The sequence below is a fragment of the Gossypium arboreum genome, chromosome 2, assembly GCF_025698485.1.
Source record: "Gossypium arboreum isolate Shixiya-1 chromosome 2, ASM2569848v2, whole genome shotgun sequence".
In the NCBI taxonomy this organism is placed as follows: domain Eukaryota; kingdom Viridiplantae; phylum Streptophyta; class Magnoliopsida; order Malvales; family Malvaceae; genus Gossypium; species Gossypium arboreum.
This window is the reverse complement of record NC_069071.1, coordinates 85781585-85801051: the sequence shown is the minus strand read 5'-3', so window position 1 is coordinate 85801051 and position 19467 is coordinate 85781585. Positions and strand designations below refer to the sequence as shown.

Genomic DNA, 19467 nt, shown 5'->3' with positions numbered 1-19467 from the left:
CTTTAAATGCATCATGCAAGCTCTAGACATAGTTGGATGTAATTTGTGTTCTTAGGTGTATTTAATTATGAAAATATTAAGTATACTAGATCTTGAATTTTTTTATACAAGTGAATACTCGACAAAATATTTGTAGCACTCTAGACATAGATGTTGCGAGTTGTATAGAGAGGAATGTTCATTGAGTTATCAATCCCAAGTTCTGTAGACGTACATGAACTTAGATTTTTAGCTTAAGATGTAGCTATCGAAATAGACAGGTCATAGTAGCAAATCTCTAAGCAGTAGGTAGACAATATTTTGCCACAACATTATTTTGATATGAACATTTTACTTGAATAATTCCAACCCTATTCGTTCAACAACAAAAATACTCTTGGTATTCTTTCTGATTTACCACATCATTTTATTTTCCATATCAATTCTTTGTTTGTTATCATTTAATTTCAATAATTCATTATTCAAACTTCTTATTCACTCTGAGATTAATCCATGATATTTTGGTATAGTTAACAGGATCATAATAAGGTACTCAATTTCTTATCAGTTTTCAATCCCCGTAGAGATGATACTTACTTATCACTTTATTACTTGAATGACGTGTATACTTGCACAATTGCATTAGTTATTTTTGGTGCCGTTGTCGGGGATCGGTAACATTGGTGAAAACTTGATTTTCTATTATTCATGTTATTTTTGTTAAAGTAGTTAAATTTTATTTTATTTTTCAAGTTTGTATTAGTGCTTGAGAAGAAGTATTCAAGAGGATACTAAACATTGTTTTGATTCTGAAATTGAAAGGACATTAAAGCTAAGAAGAAAAGAGTTAAGAGAAACGGAGAGAATTAGAAATGATCCAATCAAAGAAGATCAAGTACTTCAGAATGAAAGGAATGCTGATATTACTTGAATCATAGATGATAGAGACAAACCCATCAAAGAACATATAGTGTCTATCTTAGATAATCTAAATCCAGAAACTGTTAGGCTACATATTCAAGCTCAACACTTTAAATTAAAACTAGTAATGTTTCACATGCTGCAAATGGTAAGGCAGTTTACTGGTTTACCTACTGAAGATCCAAGATTGCAATTGAGACTTTTTCTTGAAGTTTTTGACTCATCCAGGCTATAGGGTGTCTCTGAAGATGCCCTTAGATTAAAATTATTCCCTTATTCATTGTGAAATCCTGCCAGATCATGGTTCAATATGTTACCATCATATATAGTGGCATCTTGAAATAAACTGTGTCAGAGATTTCTACTTAGGTACAATCCTCCCAACATAAATGTCAAGTTTAGGAAAGACATTACATCGTTTAGGTAATAAGAAGATGAAACATTATATGAAGCATGGAAGCGTTTCAAAGAACTAATTAGAAAATGCCCGATACATGTTTTTCAGCATTGGACAGAGATGGAAATGTTCTATAATAGATTAAATACTCATACGTGAACGGTGGTGAATGCATCTGCTAATGGGACATTGCTTGACAAATCCTACAATGAAGCATATGAAATTTTGGAAAGAATAGCAAATAATGATTATCAGTACCCCACTATCAGAGTTGGTACTAGTAGAAGAGTTGTTGGAGCAATGGAACTTGATGCGATTATATCTTTAACAGCTCAGGTATCATTTTTAACAAATATGACTAAAACTGTAACACCCCTTACCCGTTACCGTCGCCGGAACAGGATACAAGGTATTACCAGAACATAACACATACCATTAAACATAACCGAGATATAAATATGTCATCCAATTTGATAGTGCATCATATAACATATGTCTTGAACAATATTAGCCAACTTTAATGGCTTGTACAAAGTAGCTGGTCGAAATCTGTAACTAATATTTTAAACCTAGACAAATATGACACGTAACAAAATAATTAAGCCTACTATACATGCCATAATTCAAAACGTTTAGTTCAAATACCCTAAAGTATGATAGTGCGGGTAGATCTTCACGATCCTTAACTCTGAGCAAGCGAAGAACACTATAAGACAAAAGAGAGAAACAAAGTAAGCTTATAGCTTAGTAAGTAAGTATGTAAATACTAATTAAAAAAAATCTAACATGTTTACACAACAATTCAAGTATATCTACTTTAACTTCACTATTCATTCCACTTTGATTAAGCTGTCTCTGCTGCGTCATATTCACTAAATACATCATAACTCGAGTTAAAAAACTCGAAATTCAAATCCATAAAATTTCCCTGAATCTAGACTCATAAATATTTTTGATAATTTTTTTCTATAATTTTTGGTTCAGCCGATTAGTACAGTTTATTAGTTAAAGTTTCCCCTGTTACACAGCTCGACTGATCTGACCTCTGTTCACTACGAATTGAATTTCTCTCAGTACACAATTCAAACAACCCTGATGTCTGTTTCATTTAAAACTAGTCTCAATAAGGAATTTAGGCATGTAAACTATATTTCTTAATTTTCTTTGTACAATTTTTAATGATTTTTCAAAGTTGGAACAGGGGATCACGTATTCATCCTGAGCGAGTCACATACAATTGTAAATATCTAAAAATATAGAATTCCTTTGCTTGCTCTGTTTCTTTTATATGAAAGTAGACTCATTAAACTTTAATTTCACATCTCATTCAACCTCTAATTATATTCCTCCTATTTTTGGTGATTTTTCAAAATCACGTCACTGCTACCATCTAAAAACAGTTTTAATGCTAATTTCACTCTTTCACAAATTCTTTATGCTAACCTCATTTTGTCTTATATATGTATATACCACAAATCATTTTCACCACATTTCATTCACCATAAGTGTAGGTCCAAACCACAATATCACCACAAAACCATCCCGTTGAACAATTCGGATCAATCCTCGATATTTAATGGTTTCACTACACAACCACCATCATACTTCGTTTAGTTCGGCTCTCTTGTACACATGGTGAACACTTAGTACCACTCATGCGACCTAGCCGATTTGTCTCGTAGCTCTCTTGTCTACATGGTGTCCGTCACTTGGAATCACGCATGCGACCCAGCTACATTTATCTTTCACGTAGCTCTCTTGTCTACATGGGATACATCCGTATCACACATGTGACCTAGCTACTACATGGTGTCTCGTAGCTTTCTTGTACACATGATGTGCACTCAGCATCATACATGTGACCTAGCTACGCTCCTCTATTTCATTCGATCTCTCCGAATGTTCAGCCGGATCTCTCTCTATATTTATTTCCATTCTTCCAATAGTCGATTTATATTTTAACATCAGCTAGTGTATTTATATAATAGGCTGAAATATAAGAATGTACATGAAATTATTGTAATATTTACATACAAACTTACCTTGGTGCAAAATGTGGAAATTTTGCAATTTAGTCCAAAACTTTTTCCTTCCCCCGTTCAAGATCAATTCCGCGTCTTTCTTGATTATGGAGCTTGAAAATTGAAGAAACCCTAGCTATGGAGAGAGGGAGAATTCGGCAGCAACTAAGGAGGATGATGATCAATTTTGTGTTATTTTTCCCATTTTATTTCATTTAATATCCAAATGACCAAAATGCCCCTCCTTACTAAACTTTCAAAAATTCCTTCCATGTCCAAATTTTGTCCATGAACTTAAAATTGGTCAAATTGCTATTTAAGACCTCCTAATTAATATTCCAAAACAATTTCATACTAAAAACTTCCGGGATGCAAATTTTGCAACTTATTCGATTTAGTCCCTACTTTCAATTTAAGCACTTTAGGTATAGAATTTCATCACGAAATTTTCACACAATCATGCAATCATATCATAAACCCCAAAATAATTATAAAACAATTATTTCTATCTCGGATTTGTGGTCACGAAACCACTATTCCGATTAGGCCCTAATTCGGGTTGTCACAATTCTCCCCCCCTTTTGAGATTTTCGTCCCCAAAAATCTTACCGGTAAAGAGGTTTGGGTACTGTTTCCTCATAGCTTCCTCAGGTTCCCACGTAGCCTCTTCTATCCCATGTACGTGCCACAATACTTTCACTAAAGCTATACTTTTATTTCTTAACTGTTTAACCTCTCGAGCCAAAATCTTTATTGGTTCCTCCTCATAGGTCATATCCGATCGAATCTCAATTTCATTGGGAAATCACATGTGAAGGATCGAGCGATAACGTCGCAACATTGATACATGAAACACGTTATGAATTCTTTCTAACTCTGCGGTAAGGCCAACCGATATGCCATGGTCCAATTCTCTCGATAATCTCAGACGGGCCAATAAAAGCGTGGACTCAACTTGCCTTTTCGACTAAATCTAGAATCTTTTCCATGGTGACACCTTCAAGAACACTTTATCACCCACCTGAAATTCAATCTCTTTTCTTTTTAAATCTGCATATGACTTTTGTCGATCTGAAGCAGCTTTCAAGCAATCCCGAATTACTTTTATTTTCTTTTCGGTTTCTTTAACTAGATCAACTCCATGAATCTGTTTCTCACTAAGCTCGGTCCAATATAAAGGAGTCCGACACTTACGACCATACAAGGCTTCGTATGGTGCCATTTGTATACTTGATTGATAACTGTTATTGTAGGCAAACTCAATCAAAGATAGATATTTCTCCCAACTACCTCCAAATTCTAAAACACAGCATCTAAGCATATCTTCGAGTACCTGGATTACTCTTTCCGTTTGACCATCTGTTTGTGGATGAAATGCGGTACTAAAGTTCAATTTTGTACCCAAAGCTTCTTGTAACTTTTCCAAAATCTCGAGGTAAATCTTGGATCTCTATCGATATTATAGACATAGGTACTCGTGCAACTTCACAATTTCAGCAATATATAATTGGCTAATTTATCAAGTGAGTAATCGGTGCGTCTTGGTATAAAGTGGGCTGACTTTGTTAATCTATCAACCACTACCCAAACAGCATCCTTCTTTTTAGGAGTTAAAGGCAAACCGGTTACAAAATCCATGGTAATCTTGTCCCATTTCCACTCGGGCACCATTCTTGGTTGAAGTAATCCTCGAAGGCACTTGATGTTCAGCTTTTACTTGTTGATGGATCAAACACTTGGTTACAAATTGAAATGTCCTTTTTCATACCGCCACCAATCTGACTTCTTTAAATCATTATACATTTTGTGCTACCGGGATGAACGATAAACAGACCATTGTGCGCCTCATGTAATATTTTCTAAATCAATTTATCGTTTTTGGCACACATATCTGTCTCGAAACATCAAGCAGTCATCTGGTCCAACTCGAAAATCGAGTCGTAACTTTGATTCGCATTGAGTTCTCTTGATCCGCAACTCACTATCATTCTTTTGAGCATCACAAATCAAGCTGGAGAAATAACGGTTTAGCTCTCATCTCTGCTAAGATTGACCCATCATCGAGACAATGCTAACCCGTGTTCATGGCTCTCAAAGTAAAAAGAAATTTTACGCTCAAGGCGTCAACAACTTCATTTGCTTTTCCGGATGATAATCAATCACTAGATCATAATCCTTTAATAATTCAAGCCATCTTGATGTCGCAGATTCGATCCTTTTGATTCATCAAGTACTTCAAACTTTTGTGATTAATAAAAATTCGGCATTTTCACCGTACAAATAATGTCGCCAAATCTTCAAGGCAAAAACAATAGCGGCGGTTCAAATCATGTGTAGGATAGTTCTTCTTATGCGGTTTTAAGCGTCTCGAAGCATAAGCTACCACTTTACCCTCTTGCATCAACACACATCCAAGGCACATCAATGATGCATCACTATAAATTACGAACTCCTTTCCGACTCGGGCTTGTACTAAAATTGGTGCTTCATCAATCGTGCTTTCAACTTTTCAAAACTTTGTTGACATTTATCAGTCCATTCAAACTTAACATTCTTTTGCAACAACTTAGTCATAGGAGAGGCAATCATCGAAAATCCTTCAACAAAACGTCTATAATACCGGCTAAGCCTAAGAAGCTTCTAACCTCGGATACATTCTTGGCGGTTTCAATCAACAATCGCAGAAATCTTGCTTGGATCCACCGAATACCATCACACGAGACTATATGCCCCAAAAATCGACTTCACGAAGCGAACTCACTTTTACTAAACTTGGCAAACAGTTTCTTTTCTCTCAAGATCTGCAATATAGTTCTCAAGTGTTCGGCATGTTCGAGACTCATCTCGAGAATAAATTAAAATGTCATCTATAAACACTACTACAAACTTATCCAAATATGGCGGAAGATCCGATTCATTAAGTCCATAAATATAGCTGGAGCATTTGTTAAGCGAAAGGCATCACAAGAAACTCATAATGTCCATACCTTGTCCTAAAGGCGGTTTTCGGCATCGACTCCTTAACTCTCAATTTGGTAGTAACCGGACCTCAAATCAATATTTGAAAACACTTGTGGCCCCTTTAACGATCGAATAAATCATCAATCCTCGAGAATGGGTACTTGTTCTTTATAGTCACCTTATTAAGTGACGGTAATCAATGCAAAGTCTCATTGAACCATCCTTCTTCTTCTGAATAATACAGGAGCACCCAGGGAGAGAAACTCGGTCTCACAAATCCCTTGTGTCATTAACTCCACGCAATCGAGCCTTCAATTCTTTTAATTCATTCGAGCCATTCTATATGGAGCAATCGAGATCGGTGCGATGCCGGCAACAAATCAATGGCAAAATCTATCTCTCTGTTCGGAGGCAACCTAGGCAATTCCTCGGAAATACATCCGAAACTCACGGACTATCGATCTGATTCAAATTTCAGTTGAGGCAACTCAATATTCATTACATAAGCCGGATAAGCTTCACACCCTTTCTCATGTATTTACGTGCGGACATGTGCGAAATCACCATAGGCAATTTATTTGATTCATTTGTTTCAACCCACGAATTTCTCCATTTTCACATTTCAACTCTAGTGTCTTTTGTTTACAATCTACCTTAGCATCATACAATGTTAACCAGTCCATTCCCAAGATAACGTCAAACTCACCAAATGGTAACAGCATCAAGTTAGCCGGAAAACAATGACCTTGAATCATTAATGGGCAATTCTTGCAAACCTTGTCAACTAGCACATATTGGCCTAAGGGGTTCGACACTTTAATCGTAAACTCAGTAAATTCAACAGGCAACTTTTTATTGGATACTAAATTCATGCAAATATAGGAATGAGTGGACCCGGGATCAATCAATGCAATAACAATAGTATCATAGAGAGAAAATGTACCAGTAATGACATCGGGAGATGATGCATCTTCTCGGGCACGTATAGTATAAGCTCTAGCAGGTGCTCTAGCTTCTGATCTTGCCGTTAAATCTTTCATCACAGTTTTACTACTAGTCCCACCTCCAGTATTTCTCGGTGGTCTACCTCTACTAGCGGTGGTATTACATCTAGCACTCTGAAATCTTTCTTCTTTAACTTTCTCCGGACAATCTCTAATAAAATGCTCATGAGAACCGCTTTGAAACAAGCTCGCTCAGGTCCCCAACACTCACCATAATGTTGCTCGCCACATTGTCGACACTCGGGCTTTCTAGGTCGCACATTTCCCACACTTGCCACCAAGTAGCTTGAGCTTTAGACCCGAATATGCTCTACCACGATCTCTGTGTGAATCCCCAATTGAAACTGTCATTCGAGGGTTTGTCTCTTTGGACCTCTTTGGTTGAGATTGAAATGGCTTGCTTATCTGTCTTTTTCGACATCTCGAGCCTCAATAGCGACTTTTCTTCTTTCTTTGTTCAATTCTTGACTTTAAGAGCTCGATCAACCAATACTACAAATTCTTTCAACTCCAAAATTCCTCAGAGCACTTTAATGTCTTCATTCAGCCCATCTTCAAATCTTCTACACATAATGGCCTCGGTGGACACACATTCTGGGCATACTTGCTGAGTCTTACAAATTCGCGTTCATACTCTTTCTACAGACATTTTCCCTGCTTCAATTCAAAGAACTCCTTCCGTTTTTTATCAATAAATCGTGACTTATGTATTTCTTTCTAAATTCTTCTGGAAGAAATCCCAAGTAACTTTTTCTTTTAGCACCACTGCAACCAAAGTCTTCCACCGGTGGTAAGCGAATCTCTCAAAAGTGATCTGACACACTTTAAGCATTCCTCGAGTGTACATGAGAGCTCATCAAATACACGGTAGAATTTTCAAGCGAATTCCGCTTTCTCGGGATCATCATCAACCTTTGCTCTAAACTCTTCGGCCCCTTGTTTTCGAATCTTGTCAACCGGAGGCTTGTTCATTCTTACCAAATCTATACCTTGAGCAGCTACAGGAATCGTCTGAGGTATAGGAGGGGGTGGAAGAGGTTGAGCATTTGGATTTCCTCGAATAAATTCAGTATACCAATTGTTCATCATTTGGAGAAAGGCATCCCGAGCCTCATCTCCTTGTCTCAATGTCTCAGGTCTACTTTCCACAGGCGCGGTCCCTTGTGCGGGAGCCGGCGCATTACTAGCAGCATCATCAACCGCAGTTCCTTCAGGATCCATTACTATATTAAAACAAAACACAGTTTAGAATAATCAAGAGTCACCACACTATCGCAATATTTTTATGGCATGTATAGCTAGACTTTTACACACACTTTATTAGTCCGAGAACCGACTAAACCATGGCTCTGATACCACTAAATGTAACACCCCTTACCCGTTATCGTCGCCGGAACAGGATACAAGGTATTACCAGAACATAACACATACCATTAAACATAACCGAGATATAAATATGTCATCCAATTTGATAGTGCATCGTATAACATATGTCTTGAACAATATTAGCCAACTTTAATGGCTTGTACAAAGTAGTGGTCGAGTCTTCGTTACTAATATTTTAAACCTAGACAAATATGACACGTAACAAAATAATTAAGCCTACTATACATACCATAATTCAAAACGTTTAGTTCAAATACCTAAAGTATGATAGTGCGGGTAGATCTTCACGATCCTTAACTCTGAGCAAGCGAAGAACACTATAAGACAAAAGAGAGAAACAAAGTAAGCTTATAGCTTAGTAAGTAAGTATGTAAATACTAATTAAAAAAATCTAATATGTTTACACAACAATTCAAGTATATCTACTTTAACTTCACTATTCATTCCACTTTGATTAAGCTGTCTCTGCTGCGTCATATTCACTAAATAAATCATAACTCGAGTTACAAAACTCGAAATTCAAATCCGTAAAATTTCCCTGAATCTAGACTCATAAATATTTTTGATAATTTTTTTATATAATTTTTGGTTCAGCCGATTAGTACAGTTTATTAGTTAAAGTTTCCCTGTTACACAGCTCGACTGATCTGACCTCTGTTCACTACGAATTGAATTTCTCTCAGTACACAATTCAAACAACCCTGATGTCTGTTTCATTTAAAACTAGTCTCAATAAGGAATTTAGGCATGTAAACTATATTTCTTAATTTTCTTTGTACAATTTTTAATGATTTTTCAAAGTTGGAACAGGGGATCACGTATTCATCCTGAGCGAGTCACATACAATTGTAAATATCTCAAAATATAGAATTCCTTTGCTTGCTCTGTTTCTTTTATATGAAAGTAGACTCATTAAACTTTAATTTCACATTTCATTCAACCTTTAATTATATTCCTCCTATTTTTGGTGATTTTTCAAAATCACGTCACTGCTACCATCTAAAAACAGTTTTAATGCTAATTTCACTCTTTCACAAATTCTTTATGCTAACCTCATTTTGTCTTATATATGTATATACCACAAATCATTTTCACCACATTTCATTCACCATAAGTGTAGGTCCAAACCACAATATCACCACAAAACCATCCCGTTGAACAATTCGGATCAATCCTCGATATTTAATGGTTTCAGCACACAGCCCCACCATCATACTTCGTTTAGTTCGGCTCTCTTGTACACATGGTGAACACTTAGTACCACTCATGCGACCTAGCCGATTTGTCTCGTAGCTCTCTTGTCTACATGGTGTCCGTCACTTGGAATCACGCATGCGACCCAGCTACATTTATCTTTCACGTAGCTCTCTTGTCTACATGGGATACATCCCGTATCACACATGTGACCTAGCTACTACATGGTGTCTCGTAGCTTTCTTGTACACATGATGTGCACTCAGCATCATACATGTGACCTAGCTACGCTCCCTCTATTTCATTCGATCTCTCCGAATGTTCAACCGGGATCTCTCTCTCTATATTTATTTCCATTCTTCCAATAGTCGATTTATATTTTAACATCACTAGTGTATTTATATAATAGGCTGAAATATAAGAATGTACATGAAATTATTGTAATATTTACATACAAACTTACCTTGGTGCAAAATGTGGAAATTTTGCAATTTAGTCCAAAACTTTTTCCTTCCCCCGTTCAAGATCAATTCCGCGTCTTTCTTGATTATGGAGCTTGAAAATTGAAGAAACCCTAGCTATGGAGAGAGGAGAATTTGGCAGCAACTAAGGAGGATGATGATCAATTTTGTGTTATTTTTCCCATTTTATTTCATTTAATATCCAAATGACCAAAATGCCCTCCTTACTAAACTTTCAAAATTCCTTCCATGTCCAAATTTTGTCCATGAACTTAAAATTGGTCAAATTGCTATTTAAGACCTCCTAATTAATATTCCAAAACAATTTCATACTAAAAACTTCCGGATGCAAATTTTGCAACTTATTCGATTTAGTCCCTACTTTCAATTTAAGCACTTTAGGTATAGAATTTCATCACGAAATTTTCACACAATCATGCAATCATATCATAAACCCCAAAATAATTATAAAACAATTATTTCTATCTCGGATTTGTGGTCACGAAACCACTATTCCGATTAGGCCCTAATTCGGGTTGTCACAATTCTCCCCCCTTTTGAGATTTTCGTCCCCGAAAATCTTACCGGTAAAGAGGTTTGGGTACTGTTTCCTCATAGCTTCCTCAGGTTCCCACGTAGCCTCTTCTATCCCATGTTTGTGCCACAATACTTTCACTAAAGCTATACTTTTATTTCTTAACTGTTTAACCTCTCGAGCCAAAATCTTTATTGGTTCCTCCTCATAGGTCATATCCGATCGAATCTCAATTTCATTGGGAAATCACATGTGAAGGATCGAACGATAACGTCGCAACATTGATGCATGAAACACGTTATGAATTCTTTCTAACTTCTGCCGTAAGGCCAACCGATATGCCATGGTCCAATTCTCTCAAGTAATCTCAGACGGGCCAATAAAACGTGGACTCAACTTGCCTTTTCGACTAAATCTCGAATCTTTTTCCATGGTGACACCTTCAAGAACACTTTATCACCCACGAAATTCAATCTCTTTTCTTTTAAATCGCATATGACTTTTGTCGATCTGAAGCGACTTTCAAGCAATCCCGAATTACTTTTATTTTCTTTTCGGTTTCTTTAACTAGATCAACTCCATGAATCTGTTTCTCACTAAGCTCGGTCCAATATAAAGGAGTCCGACACTTACGACCATACAAGGCTTAGATGCGGTGCCATTTGTATACTTGATTGATAACTGTTATTGTAGGCAAACTCAATCAAAGATAGATATTTCTCCCAACTACCTCCAAATTCTAAAACACGACATCTAAGCATATCTTGAGTACGGATTACTCTTTCCGTTTGACCATCTGTTTGTGGATGAAATGCGGTACTAAAGTTCAATTTTGTACCCAAAGCTTCTTGTAACTTTTTCCAAAATCTCGAGGTAAATCTTGGATCTCTATCGATATTATAGACATAGGTACTCGTGCAACTTCACAATTTCAGCAATATATAATTGGCTAATTTATCAAGTGAGTAATCGGTGCGTCTTGGTATAAAGTGGGTGACTTTGTTAATCTATCAACCACTACCCAAACAAAGATCCTTCTTTTAGGAGTTAAAGGCAAACCGGTTACAAAATCCATGGTAATCTTGTCCCATTTCCACTCGGGCACCATTCTTGGTTGAAGTAATCCTCAAGGCACTTGATGTTCAACTTTTACTTGTTGACAGATCAAACACTTGGTTACAAATTGAAATGTCCTTTTCATACACCCTGTCAATACTGACTTCTTTAAATCATTATACATTTTGTGCTACCAGATGAACGATAAACACCATTGTGCGCCTCATGTAATATTTTACGAATCAATTTATCGTTTTTCGGCACACATATCCTGTCTCGAAACATCAAGCAGTCATCTGGTCCAACTCGAAAATCTGAGTCGTAACTTTGATTAGCATTGAGTTCTCTTGATCCGCAACTCACTATCATTCTTTTGAGCATCACAAATCAATCGGATAAATAACGGTTTAGCTCTCATCTCTGCTAAGATTGACCCATCATCGACAATGCTAACCCCGTGTTCATGGCTCTCAAAGTAAAAAGAAATTTTACGCTCAAGGCGTCAAGAACTACATTTGCTTTTCCGGATGATAATCAATCACTAGATCATAATCCTTTAATAATTCAAGCCATCTTATTTGTCATGATTCGAGATCCTTTTGATTCATCAAGTACTTCAAACTTTTGTGATTAATAAAAATTCGGCATTTTCACCGTACAAATAATGTCGCCAAATCTTCAAGGCAAAAACAACAATGACCGTTCAAATCATGTGTAGGATAGTTCTTCTTATGCGGTTTTAAGCGTCTCGAAGCATAAGCTACCACTTTACCCTCTTGCATCAACACACATCCAAGGCACATCAATGATGCATCACTATAAATTACGAACTCCTTTCGACTCGGGCTGTACTAAAATTGGTGCTTGATCAATCGTGCTTTCAACTTTTCAAAACTTTGTTGACATTTATCAGTCCATTCAAACTTAACATTCTTTTGCAACAACTTAGTCATAGGAGAGGCAATCATCGAAAATCCTTCAACAAAACGTCTATAATACCCGGCTAAGCCTAAGAAGCTTCTAACCTCGGATACATTCTTGGGCGGTTTCCAATCAACAATCGCAGAAATCTTGCTTGGATCCACCCGAATACCATCACCTGAGACTATATGCCCCAAAAATCTGACTTCACGAAGCCAGAACTCACTTTTACTAAACTTGGCAAACAGTTTCTTTTCTCTCAAGATCTGCAATATAGTTCTCAAGTGTTCGGCATGTTCAGACTCATCTCGAGAATAAATTAAAATGTCATCTATAAACACTACTACAAACTTATCCAAATATGGTAGGAAGATCCGATTCATTAAGTCCATAAATATAGTGGAGCATTTGTTAAGCGAAAGGCATCACAAGAAACTCATAATGTCCATACCTTGTCCTAAAGGCGGTTTTCGCACATCGACTCCTTAACTCTCAAATGGTAGTAACAGGACCTCAAATCAATATTTGAAAACACTCTTGTGGCCCCTTTAAGCGATCGAATAAATCATCAATCCTCAGCAATGGGTACTTGTTCTTTATAGTCACCTTATTAAGTCGACGGTAATCAATGCAAAGTCTCATTGAACCATCCTTCTTCTTCTGAATAATACAGAGCACCCAGGGAGAGAAACTCGGTCTCACAAATCCCTTGTCATTAACTCCTGAATCGAGCCTTCAATTCTTTTAATTCAGTCGGAGCCATTCTATATGGAGCAATCGAGATCGGTGCAGTACCCGGCAACAAATCAATGGCAAAATCTATCTCTCTGTTCGGAGGCAACCTAGGCAATTCCTCTGGAAATACATCTGGAAACTCACAGACTATCGGTACTGATTCAAATTTCAGTTGAGGCAACTCAATATTCATTACATAAGCCAGATAAGCTTCACACCCTTTTCTCATGTATTTCTGTGCAGACATGTGCGAAATCACCATAGGCAATTTATTTGATTCATCTGTTTCAACCCACAGAATTTCTCCATTTTCACATTTCAACTCTAGTGTCTTTTGTTTACAATCTACCTTAGCATCATACAATGTTAACCAGTCCATTCCCAAGATAACGTCAAACTCACCAAATGGTAACAGCATCAAGTTAGCCGGAAAACAATGACCTTGAATCATTAATGGGCAATTCTTGCAAACCTTGTCAACTAGCACATATTGGCCTAAGGGTTCGACACTTTAATCGTAAACTCGATAAATTCAACAGCAACTTTTATTGGATACTAAATTCATGCAAATATAGGAATGAGTGGACCGGGATCAATCAATGCAATAACAATAGTATCATAGAGAAAATGTACCAATAATGACATCGGAGATGATGCATCTTCTCGAACGCGTATAGTATAAGCTCTAGCAGGTGCTCTAGCTTCTGATCTTGCCGTTAAATCTTTCATCACAGTTTTACTACTAGTCCCACCTCCAGTATTTCTCGGTGGTCTACCTCTACTAGCGGTGGTATTCTGTCTAGCACTCTGAAATCTTTCTTCTTTAACTTTCTCCGGACAATCTCTAATAAAATGCTCGCGAGAACCGCACCTGAAACAAGCTCGCTCGGTCCCCCAACACTCACCATAATGTTGCCTGCCACATTGCTGACACTCGGGCTTTCTAGGTCGCACATTACCCACACTTGCCACCGAAGTAGCTTGAGCTTTAGACCCCGAATATGCTCTACCACGATCTCTGTGTGAATCCCCAATTGAAACTGTCATTCGAGGGTTTGTCTCTTTGGACCTCTTTGGTTGAGATTGAAATGGCTTGCTTATCTGTCTTTTTCTGACATCTCGAGCCTCAATAGCAGCTTTTCTTCTTTCTTTGTTCAATTCTTGACTTTAAGAGCTCGATCAACCAATACTACAAATTCTTTCAACTCCAAAATTCCTCAGCACTTTAATGTCTTCATTCAGCCCATCTTCAAATCTTCTACACATAATGGCCTCGGTGGACACACATTCTGGGCATACTTGTTGAGTCTTACAAATTCGCGTTCATACTACTGCTACTGAGACATTTTCCCTGCTTCAATTCAAGGAACTCCTTCCGTTTTTTATCAATAAATCGTGACTTATGTATTTCTTTCTAAATTCTTCTGGAAGAAATCCCAAGTAACTTTTCTTTTGGCACCATGCAACCAAAGTCTTCCACCGTTGGTAAGCAGAATCTCTCAAAAGTGATCTGACACACTTTAAGCATTCCTCGAGTGTACATGAGAGCTCATCAAATACACGGGTAGAATTTTCAAGCGAATTCCGCTTTCTCGGGATCATCATCAACCTTTGCTCTAAACTCTTGCCCCTTGTTTTGAATCTTGTCAACCGGAGGCTTGTTCATTCTTACCAAATCTATACCTTAAGCATCTGAGAATCGTCGAGGTATAGGAGGGGTGGAAGAGGTTGAGCATTTGGATTTCCTCGAATAAATTCATATACCAATTGTTCATCATTTGGAGAAAGGCATCCCAGCCTCATCTCCTTGTCTCAATGTCTCGGTCTACTTTCCACAAAGCGGTCCCTTGTGCGGGCCGGCGCATTACTAAGACATCATCACCAGCAGTTCCTTCAGGATCCATTACTATATTAAAACAAAACACGTTTAGAATAATCAAGAGTCACCACACTATCGCAATATTTTTATGGCATGTATAGCTAGACTTTTACACACACTTTATTAGTCCGAGAACCGACTAAACCATGGCTCGATACCACTAAATGTAACACCCTTACCCGTTATCGTCATGGGATCGGGATACAAGGTATTACCGAACATAACACATACCATTAAACATAACAGAGATATAAATATGTCATCCAATTTGATAGTGCATCGTATAACATATGTCTTGAACAATATTAGCCAACTTTAATGGCTTGTACAAAGTAGTGGTCGAGAATCTTTATTACTAATATTTTAAACCTAGACAAATATGACACGTAACAAAATAATTAAGCCTACTATACATACCATAATTCAAAACGTTTAGTTCAAATACCCTAAAGTATGATAGTGCGGGTAGATCTTCACGATCCTTAACTCCTGAGCAAGCCGAAGAACACTATAAGACAAAAGAGAGAAACAAAGTAAGCTTATAGCTTAGTAAGTAAGTATGTAAATACTAATTAAAAAAAATCTAATATGTTTACACAACAATTCAAGTATATCTACTTTAACTTCACTATTCATTCCACTTTGATTAAGCTGTCTCTGCTGCGTCATATTCACTAAATAAATCATAACTCGAGTTACAAAACTCGAAATTCAAATCCGTAAAATTTCCCTGAATCTAGACTCATAAATATTTTTGATAATTTTTTTATATAATTTTTGGTTCAGCCGATTAGTACAGTTTATTAGTTAAAGTTTCCCCTGTTACACAGCTCGACTGATCTGACCTCTGTTCACTACGAATTGAATTTCTCTCAGTACACAATTCAAACAACCCTGATGTCTGTTTCATTTAAAACTAGTCTCAATAAGGAATTTAGGCATGTAAACTATATTTCTTAATTTTCTTTGTACAATTTTTAATGATTTTTCAAAGTTGGAACAGGGGATCACGTATTCATCCTGAGCGAGTCACATACAATTGTAAATATCTCAAAATATAGAATTCCTTTGCTTGCTCTGTTTCTTTTATATGAAAGTAGACTCATTAAAATTTAATTTCACATCTCATTCAACCTCTAATTATATTCCTCCTATTTTTGGTGATTTTCAAAATCACGTCACTGCTACCATCTAAAAACAGTTTTAATGCTAATTTCACTCTTTCACAAATTCTTTATGCTAACCTCATTTTGTCTTATATATGTATATACCACAAATCATTTTCACCACATTTCATTCACCATAAGTGTAGGTCCAAACCACAATATCACCACAAAACCATCCCGTTGAACAATTCGGATCAATCCTCGATATTTAATGGTTTCAGCACACAGCCCCACCATCATACTTCGTTTAGTTCGGCTCTCTTGTACACATGGTGAACACTTAGTACCACTCATGCGACCTAGCCGATTTGTCTCATAGCTCTCTTGTCTACATGGTGTCCGTCACTTGGAATCACGCATGCGACCCAGCTACATTTATCTTTCACGTAGCTCTCTTGTCTACATGGGATACATCCCGTATCACACATGTGACCTAGCTACTACATGGTGTCTCGTAGCTTTCTTGTACACATGATGTGCACTCAGCATCATACATGTGACCTAGCTACGCTCCTCTATTTCATTCGATCTCTCGAATGTTCAACCGGATCTCTCTCTATATTTATTTCCATTCTTCCAATAGTCGATTTATATTTTAACATCACTAGTGTATTTATATAATAGGCTGAAATATAAGAATGTACATGAAATTATTGTAATATTTACATACAAACTTACCTTGGTGCAAAATGTGGAAATTTTGCAATTTAGTCCAAAACTTTTCCTTCCCCGTTCAAGATCAATTCCGCGTCTTTCTTGATTATGGAGCTTGAAAATTGAAGAAACCCTAGCTATGGAGAGAGGGAGAATTCGGCAGCAACTAAGGAGGATGATGATCAATTTTGTGTTATTTTTCCCATTTTATTTCATTTAATATCCAAATGACATAATGCCCCTCCTTACTAAACTTTCAAAAATTCCTTCCATGTCCAAATTTTGTCCATGAACTTAAAATTGGTCAAATTGCTATTTAAGACCTCCTAATTAATATTCCAAAACAATTTCATACTAAAAACTTCCGGGATGCAAATTTTGCAACTTATTCGATTTAGTCCCTACTTTCAATTTAAGCACTTTAGGTATAGAATTTCATCACGAAATTTTCACACAATCATGCAATCATATCATAAACCCCAAAATAATTATAAAACAATTATTTCTATCTCGGATTTGTGGTCACGAAACCACTATTCCGATTAGGCCCTAATTCGGGTTGTCACAAAAACTCTGAAAAGACCCTTTACAGTGTAGGAGATGAATGCTACATAACTAGTATGTGTATACTATGGATTAGATAATGTTTTTGATGAATGCCCATCCAATCCAGCCTCTACCTGTTACATGGAGAATTTTAATCGTAGCAACAACAATCCCTATTCCAACACATACAATCCATGGTAGGAACAATACCCAAATTTCAATTAGAGTAATCAGGGAATGGTAAATGCCAGCAATGTTAATCGATAGAATGTGACTGGTGTACCACCTGGATATAGTTAACCAATACCGTGGAAAAAATTACAACAAAGTTCGTCATCTTGAACATCAACTATAGAAGCTCTATTAAAGGAGTATATAGTTAAGAATGATGCGATTATTCAGAGGTAAACAGCTTCCTTAAGAGCCCTGGAGAATCAACTAGGATAAATTGCCACTGCATTAAGTTCCAGACGACAAGGAGCATTGCATAGAGACACAGAAAGTTCATGATATCAAGGAAAGAAATAGTGTAAGGCTGTAACACTCCAGAGTGGCACTCAGCTAGTAGGAGTTGTGAATGATGCCTTTATTGTGGAGAAAAGTTTAGAAGTTTCAGAAAGCACAACTTTCGAATTAGTAGTGGAACAAACTACTAAAGATGGGAGTAAACAGAAGCATACAGAAGTAAACTCTAAACTACTTTGATCAATTTCATTTTTAACACCCTCCTATAGTCACTGCACCAGACTGGTCTTTAACGTTCAAACCGATGTGTGATGCAAGTGACTTTACTGTAGGAGCAGTTCTGGGGAAAAGAAAAGCCAAGATGTTTCATGCTAAATATTAAGCCAGTTATACATTCACATATTCACAACTCAATTATACTACCCCAGAGAAAGAATTGTTAGGTATTTACTATTGAAAAAATTAGAGCTTATTTAGTGGGCACCAAAGTCACAGTTTATACAGACCATTCTACCGTTAAATACTTAGTGATGAAAAAAGAGGCCAAGCCCATACTCATTAGATGGATATTTTTACTGTAGGAATTTGATTTGGAGATCAAAGATAGGAAAGGCATTAAAAATCAAGTGGTTGATCACTTGTCACGACTGGACGCAATGACTAATTATGGTGATAGTCAAATGATTAAAGACGAATTCTCTAATAAGTAGTTATTGTTCGCTAGGGCATTGCCATGGTATTTTGATATTGTTAACTTTCTAATCAGAGGGTTGTTGCCACCTATGCTCAATCATCAAGGACAAAGGAAATTATTTCACGATGTCAAGCAATATTACTGGGACAAGCCATTTCTATTCAAGCAGTATACAAATTAAGTAATTTGAAGATGTATTTTGGATGATGAAATTCAAAGTATCCTGCATCACTGTCATTCTGCACCTTATGGCAGACATTTTTGAAGCATGTGAACTACTACAAAGGTTCTCCAATCTGGGTTTTTATTGGCCTACCATGTTTAAAGATGCTCATGAGTTCTGTCAAAGTTGTGACCACTGTCAAAGAACTGGTAACTTATCAAGGAGACACGAAATACCGCTGCAAAATATTTTAGAGGTAGAATTATGGGGAATTGATTTCATGGGTACATTTCCACCATCTTGGGGCAAGATCTACATTCTTGTCGCTG

General features: G+C 36.8%; 1 non-coding gene across 1 annotated transcript; it reads right to left on the bottom strand.

Moving 5' to 3' along the window:
* Positions 1-1294: 1294 nt before the first annotated feature.
* On the bottom strand, positions 1295-1401 carry LOC128289669 (small nucleolar RNA R71). Its single transcript, XR_008279314.1, has one exon. It is a non-coding gene; the product is annotated as a small nucleolar RNA R71 (small nucleolar RNA).
* Between the last annotated feature and the right edge of the window lie 18066 nt (positions 1402-19467).